Source organism: Athene cunicularia (assembly GCF_003259725.1).
Source record: "Athene cunicularia isolate RWA chromosome 1 unlocalized genomic scaffold, athCun1 chr1_part2, whole genome shotgun sequence".
In the NCBI taxonomy this organism is placed as follows: Eukaryota; Metazoa; Chordata; class Aves; order Strigiformes; family Strigidae; genus Athene; species Athene cunicularia.
Genome location: NW_020799092.1, coordinates 24,603,929 through 24,612,241, shown reverse-complemented (window position 1 = coordinate 24,612,241; position 8,313 = coordinate 24,603,929).

Below are 8,313 nucleotides of genomic sequence, written 5' to 3'. Positions count from 1 at the left end.
TTTTTTTTTTTTTTTTTTTTTTTTTTTTTTTTTTCCTTTTAAACATCCCCAAAGCAAAAATCTGTTGAAGGGAAGAAATCAGAATGCATCAGTTTTTTAATCGGATTGTTATATCGTTGCTTGTGTGGGCACTGGATTCCTCCTCGCTGAACGTGCAGGAAAGGCATGCATCTGTGAGACTGCTGAAATAATTAGCCGGTGAAACAGGACCATTATTTGTGACTATTAAATGAATGAGTAAAACTGTTCTGAGATCTGCCAAAATGTTCACATAGAGAAATCAGACTGCTCAAGGGGAGGGAGGGAGGGAAGGAGGGAGGGAAGGAGAAGCTTGGAAAAACTGATTTGCTCAAGTTTGAAGCAGGTCAGGGAAGACTGGGGGAGGGGAAGGGACTAACTTCATCTCTGAGGTGGTCCCACTTTCAAGAACTTTGTGAGCCCTCTTTCTGGAAGTGGTTCTCTTTATACATTCAGACTTGGCTGGCAGCGGTCACCTTGCTTGGCCTTCCCTTATTTAAAGAAACAGCTGCATGTGTCAGTGTTTTTGTTGCTATTACTTTGTACCTTGTGCCAGAGGCTCTGAAGCTATAAGCCTGCTCACCTTATATGTACAGCATATAAATCTGTACTGTGAGAGGGTTGATGGGACAGTCCTGCAGGATGGAAGTGAAAGGGAAGGGCATCAGAGGCTAGGACTGAGACATCTTTGTACGTAAAGAAGAGACGGTTCGTTATAAACTGGAAGAGGAATTGTGTTGAACACTTAAATGCTGTCAAACTCTGAGGGGCCCCTTGGGAATACATTTTGATGCAGGCAAAAGTGCCAGTGAACTCAATGGAAGGTTTGCCTAATTAAGGGCAGTTGAATATAGTCCTAGAGCATCCCTCCCCTGCCTGCCCAAGCCCAACAAAAAAAAGCAGAAGTCTGGGTGTTAAAGAAAATGACCGTGAATGACTTTGTAGTCTGCTGTTGAAAATAGCATCAGGGGAAATTGACACCAGAATTTTGCTTCTTAGAAGTGCTCACTTTTGTTCCGAGATAGCTAAGCAGCTCATCTGCTGTGAGATCTTCCTTGTTCTTGCTAGCCCTGCCCAGTGGCAGAAGGGAAAATACTGGCGAAATGCAGGATGACTCCCAAGAATCCAGTGTGAGATCAACCTCTGGTTTGTGTGCTAGCTACTGAAATATTTTTTTTCCCAGCTGGATGAAGAGCCTGCCCTCAGCCGAGCCGAGCCCGCCTGTGCACATGAGGCAGATGACGAGCAGGTGAGTGCAGCCTGCAGCAGAGAGCTCTGCGGGGTGTTTCTAGTGCACCCGGACAAGTGTTCCTCTCACAATACCCAACAGACATTGTATAAACCAATGGAGATTGTTCCGTATAATCCTAGCTAGGATCTGACAAATAAGACCACACCGTGGACTGCTCTTTCCCAGCTTCAGGCGACTTCTCTTTCCTCTTAATGTGCTAAAATCACCTAGGATGAGCCGCACGTTTTCCTGAGGTCTTTTTTTTTCCGAGAATTTTAATTGGATCCTTGTGTTTGTTTTTCATTATGCATGCACATGTTCTCACTACAATAGTTTAAATAATAACATGCACAGCAAATTGTTCGTGTAAGTGTGTTCTAAATTTACTGGTGATTTTGGACTGTGAGACTAACTCTTGTTATGTCTGTCTCTGTTGGTCTCTGGCTGCTGTCTTTTTTTGTAAGTGTAACTATTAATGGTCCCAGCGGGTTGATCTTCGTCTGATAAAAGCATCTCTTAAATGGATTAAATATAAATGACTGATCATCTGTCGTTAGAGCTGCTCTTAACTCCAAGTATTTAGCCCATGTCATTTTACCGTTATCTGAATAACTTGAATACAGTCGTAGTGATCAGGATATATTTATTTAAAGTTTTCATTCTCCTGCCAATAGTGAGCCTCTGAAACCGAGCAAAACTGAGAGCTCTGGATCTGCTTAGCCCTATGGAGTCCTGATGTGAGAGTAAGTGTAATGTAAAAAAATAAAAAAAAAAAAAAAAAAAAAAAAAAAAAAAAAAAAAAAAATCAGTGGATGTCAGCTGCATTTCATTAACATAGATAGCATTTTCTGTATCTTATTTCATGATCTGGTGTTTCAAATATAAACAAAACTACTCTGTCCTGTAAGGAAGTTCCTGTAGCCGTTGCACAACAGCTAGGCTACTTGAGAAGAGGCCTTTTACAGAACAGCCTCTCTGTATCTTTCACACTTAAGATATCCCAAAGTTTTTTCAAGATTTTATCCTGGTCTCAGTTCCTCGCAGCATACCATTAGGAACTGACTGTCAACCAAGCAGCTATCAGTAGTGCTGCCCGGTTGTACTCGAGAGATGAACCTTTGGATCTTCCCAGCCTCTGGTGGTGGCTCTGCCTCTGTTCTTCAGCTTTGCAGAGTCTGTGCTTTGGCTCAGTTTTGCGACTGGTAGATTCTATATCCAACACACACATAGAACCTCTCTGTGATCAGTGCTTGCAGTACTGAGCACTAGCGTATGTCAACAACCCATCTGTGTCAAAGAAATCAGGAGACCGTGGAATCCCTGCATATTTATTAATTGTAAGCAATCATGTGGGATTCATATTGGTGTGTTAGACCCAAACAGTTTGAGTCTGTAAAGCGAGCCTGTCAACCCAAGGTACATTTAAGCTAACTTCTCAGTATCGTTAGTGAGTTACAAGGAGACTTACCCTTCATCTCTTGTGATTTCATACATGTCAGTGGAATGGCATCACGACACAATGAGAAGACTCATCGTTATCCCCACAAGCATGATAAGCCCATTTTGTCTTATGAAGAATTTATTAAGTCTATGTGCTTTCCTGGTAAATCTCTCCTGGTTATTATTGGAGCGGGAACTGGAGCAGTGCAAAAGGTAGAAAGGAAAAGAATCTATTTACAGACACTTCTTGCCTGCTGGCATTGAAAACTGTAGACATTTTAAGTGGGTACAGCGAAGTACTAAATCTTCTGTGTCTTGTCTCAGAATTGCAAAAGCAGACTGACCTAAAAGTCTGAGGGAGGGATTGGTTACTAATACCCCTGGTTCTCATGCTGATGGGTCACCGCTCCTATGAGCCCCAGATAAGAGGAGCCGTGGGGCAGTTCACATTTCATACTGAGGGCTGATCTGGTTGCAGGACTGAATTACGGACAAAGTGGCAAACGGCCACTTTATCTTCTTATTGGGAAAAGAATTGGTCTTATTTGGACCAGAGTTTAGCTGCGCTCAGTGATTTCCTCTGACGTGTTTCCGTGTTTCCGTGTCCCTTCAGCTACTAGAGGGTGAAAGAGGGGCAAGAATAAGTTTCTGAATACAGGTAAAGTGACTAGGAGTGTGAAAACTTGAGATGTTTCAGAGTAGAACTCTTTCGCTCCTTCAGTGTAGTGACAAAATGGAAAATTTGGATATGTCCTGGAAAACTCAGTTTACAAGGTGGGATACTTTTTTTTTTTTCCTTTTGTCGTGCCTTAGTTTTCTGTTTGAGTGATCCAGATCTCATAAAATGACATTCTAATGGCATTAATCCACACAAATCCCTCCTACCTCTAACATGCTTGTACATGCACAGCCATGGCAAGAAAGGCCATTCCAATGTCTTGCTGCTAATGAAGGATTTTCGTTAGTGCATACGGAGAGCTAAACCTTTGTAGTTCCCCCGGGAAGAAAAATCTCTTCAAATTTTCTGAGGTTTTCCTTAAGGGAAGCTTGTCCACAGTATGTAGTGTGGTCTTAAACATTCTTTCTAAGGTCCAGACGTGTAGTCTAGTGTAGCAGTGAACCCAGTAAGGTGCAGAGGATGCTCACCTGCATCGTCAGAGAGCAAGATTCAGCTGTTAGAAAAGGACAGTCCATGGCATACGCAGTGCAATCCGCTCTGTCGGATCACTAACTCGTTCAGAAGGAGAGGCATGGAGAGGGTTAGATCATAGATATTTTCCACAGCAAATTAGTTAACGTTAACAGTAGGAAAAAATTATTTGTGAGGAGAACAGTCCAGGAAACCAATTAAAAGAGGACTCTAGGGAGTATATTTTCAAAGGATTGTGTGGGAAGTTGTGCACATAACTTCCACCGAAGTCAATGCCTAGAGAGGCATTGTGGTGGACGGGTGATGAGAAACTGTCTTTAAGCATGGTCACCTTTATCTGGGTGAATTTTGAAACCTGTGGCTTACTATCTGATGACTGTCTTCATAGCTTGAGTGAAAGAACTGGGATAACCAACTATGGGGAAAACAAACAAACAAACAAACAAACAACAAAACCCAACAGAACTTGGGGAGAGAGGGCAGGCTCTACAATGTTTTGCCTTCTTGCACCAGGCTTTCAGTAGAGCTCTGAACATTTTAGAAAAGTGGGCAAGTCTGACCCCATTTTGAATAATGACTGGGATAAAGAAGTAAAATGACCTCTCCATGGAGTCCCGGCGCTCCTGTTGTTAAAATTGGGAGCAAATCCACGTGCCTCTTTCCCTGCTTTGTTCTTGAAGTCCTTAGAAGAAACTGGTGTCTCAGGAGAGCACAAAATTTATACTTTTTACTGAGTTTGTTGCTCACATGACCTGCCTCCTCATGCTGATGGCTTCCATCTTATTAAGGGAGGTCTTGTGGTGTGGTGCTTAAAAGGCAATTTGTGCTTCTTCTACTTGTATCTATTTTGTAATTATATAAGGATCTTCAGACTCCAGAGAAACTATTCCAGCACCTTTTCTCTGCAGTAAATTGTGACCAAATAACAAAATGCTTTAAACTCCCAAAGACTGTAACTAAATACAGGCAGCATTCCCCTACTTTCTGAATTACTGCAAGGGAGCCAAATTCTCTGTGGTGGCTCAGGAGATCAAGGGCACTTACTCATAAGTGAACACGCATGCTTACTACACTGTAGGTGCATTGTAATGGGAGTAGGGCTGTCCACATGTTGAGATGGTGAATGCCTAAAACTAAGCCAAATAGTCCCTGTGCCTGAAATCCCTTCCTTGAAAGCATAGAGTCATTTCATAGTATAGGCGTAAAGCATATTGGCTTTTTTGTGTGTCTTGAACGCCAAATGAATGTCTGTATTTACAAAGGACCACGAAACAAACTCTGAGAGTGGAACTCCACTGTTAGGGAGCTACCACTGCCAAGTGCACAGAGCCTAACAAGGTCTGTTATTGAGGTCCAGCACAGGGTAGCTGTTGTGAAGAGCTGTCATCATTTGATGTCTCTTAACAGCTTTTAAGTTCTGTAGTAAACATGGTGACTACTTTAAAACCAGAGCAGCAGTGGGGTGCCAAATGTAGGTTCCCCTTGGAGATCTTGGGGAGTAACAACATTTCTGACTGTTAGCTGGATCTGAGAGGCAGGACAGCTGTTCAGTGCACTTCTGAGTTAGCCCACCATCTCCTACCATGACACCCCGGCTTCATTTCTTTGTAATTTTGACTCATGTTTGATCTCTCGTGCTGCTGTAAAGTGTGTTTTAGAAAGTTTCAGTGAAAATGCAAAACAAAGAAAGCCGGTTGTATTATCCATGATAAAAAACATTCTGGAGTTTCTTCTGAGAAGCCCTAGGACCTCTGTGGCTCAGCTGGAAAAGTGGAAATTCGGAAGCGCATCCTATGCATTGGGAATGCTCTTTTACCACCTTGAAGTACATGTGGCCATGTTGTAGCCCTCCGAAAAAAAACCACATTAATTTAGTGAAAGCTCCTTTATCAGCAAAAGCCTTCATCACTGATCATAGTCCAACTCCTGTGCATGACTGGACATCGAGTATACATCCCTTACCAAGCAACCAAAGGTACCCCGCCTCCCTCCAGCTCCCATGTTCCCCCAGAGTTCACACCCCGCTGTCTGAGCAGGCTCGTGCTCAGAGGCTATGAGGGCAAAGACAGACCTTCCCTCAATGCCTGCTCAGCCAGGAGATTGGGAAAGGGCACTGGGATGGGGCGACACAAAGCAACAGTCAGGAGGAAGCTTCCCTGCTTTGTTCTGGTTGGTTTTACTGTTGGCTGGTGGGTAAAGAGCAGGAGGAAGCTGGTGTGGGTGCTGAGGGGAGAGCATAACCCTCCAGGAGAAAATCTGGGTTGAAGAGCTTGGAGAAACACAAAATCAGTGACTACGAGCCAGGATGTGGAGGAAGGACTTGCTGAGCCAGAAAGCTGACGTGGGTGAGAGGAGGCCTGGGATTAGCTGGGCAAAGAGGAGGGAAGATGGAGTGTTGCTGAGGATGGTGGGGACCAGGTGAAGCAGAGCTGAAAGGACTTGGGGTGTGGAGGGGGAAGGAGGAGGGAATAGATGGATGGTGACAGAACTGGTGGGAGCAGGAACGGCGAGCCAAGGAGAGCGCAGGGCAGCTGATGTCATATGGAAAGACAGAAGTTGGATTTTGGTTTCAGCAGAGGAGAAGTAATGAGGCATGGATGGGGGAGAAGAGGTGGGAGGAGAGAGAAGGAAGAGAAAATAAGTAGCAGAAGTAAGAACTGTAACATCTAACTGTGTAAGCCTAGCTCTGACTGTAATGTGGGTGCGAAGAGACCCAATGAAGGTTGAGTGAGCAACCAGCCTTCTGGTTCTTCCAAATTCTTGGGAATGACTCCTTACCCATAAAGCTGCCCATCTGAGGCACGTTCAGGTGCACACATGCGCCATGTAGAACGTCAGTGAATACAAGTTACATGAACACCAATTACATGAGCATAGACTGCAGTCTTCCAAGAGGTCATACAAAGTGAAGGTTGAAGCTCCAGCACCATTTTTTTTTCTCCTCTTACATTTGATGTCATGTTTATCCAAGAATATCAGCATAAATCCTGTTTACTGCAGGGTCTTTGAGACGAGTTGAATCATTTGGGATGAACTGTCTGCGAAACCGGAATATCTGGAAGATTTTAGCCCCCACAGTTAGGGAGGCAAAGCTGCTGTGGTTTGTCTCTGAAATAAGGGTCTTCAGGATTTATTTTCCTCAAAAAAAAAAAAAAGCTTTCATTCAGCTTTTCAGAGTTAAATCCAACAGTCTGCAGCAGTGACTTGTTACAATCTCAAATTTTACATATAGGAACTAGAAAAAAAAAAAAATTACAAGTCCTTAGAGGACAGTGGGAAGATATGGGGAAGACTGAAGGCACTTCAAAATCAGGGCTCCTCTTATGAAGTGGCCAGTTCTATGGAGCCAAGGTTTAGCGTTTGAGCGTACGGTTTTGTTTTACTCTCCTTGGGCCCCATGTCTGCCAAGGATCATCCTTTCTGACGAAGATAAATTGCCTCTGCCCACCGTAGCTTAAGATTTTAGTTCCAGCTGGGATTTACTGGTAACGCTGAGATACAAAATCATCTGAATGTGTTGCAGTTAACTTCAGTTGTATAAATCCAAGCATTAGCTGGATACTATAAATAGGCAGGATGTGCAAAGAGGCCAAGTTGAAAATGTGTAGGAACCGTGCCTTTTTCTTTAATGCAGCCCTGAAGTTGTGCTATGTTTCATCATGTATAATATTTTTCATCTGAAAAGGAAATGATGTGCATGTGCTTTGTGGCTGTAGTAATTAACTGGACATAATGAAGCTCTGGGTTTCACACTTTGGAGAAGTGGATGGAGGAGGATGGGTAAGTTTTTCTCAAGTCTTCTTGCTTTTAGTGCTTTCTTGGAGGTAGTTTTTGACAAGATTGGGTAGAGAGCAGGAATACATCTGGTTTATATTATATGATGGCTGTACTTTGGCAATGGAAAAAGATGGCACTTAAAAAAAAAAAAAAAAAGAAGAATAAAAAAAGAAAAGCTTGGCAGCTACAGAATGGAGCAACAATTACAAGAACTATCTTAAAATTCCCAGGATTTGCAATTTATTTTTCCATGCTTGCATTTTTCTGATGTTGCTGATGTTAAAGGAGACAGAGGAAATTCAGTAGGATTTTACAAAGTACAGCTATCTCTGTGAAACAATCTCCTTTATTCAGGTTGCCCCCACAGCAGCTGCTGCGATTAACATGTGGGTGGTAACGAAAGGGATAGGAAGCAGGACTCGTATGTTCACTTAAAAAAAAAAAAAAGTGATACGTCATAATTTTTTTCCTGCTGTTCTCTTCAGCCGGTGACCATGAAGTAATGAAGGTGGTCTCCCGCTTAACTGCAATTATCTATGGGTATAAGACAGAAGTAAAATTAACGCAGATGTTTTCCGGAAACAGAGCCATGTGAGGCGTCCTTGTGGTGCGGGAGAGGAAAAATTATTCAAGGAGTGCAACGGTACCTAGGGATGTGTCACCTACTGCGGTTTTCTTTTTTTTTTTTTTTTTTTTT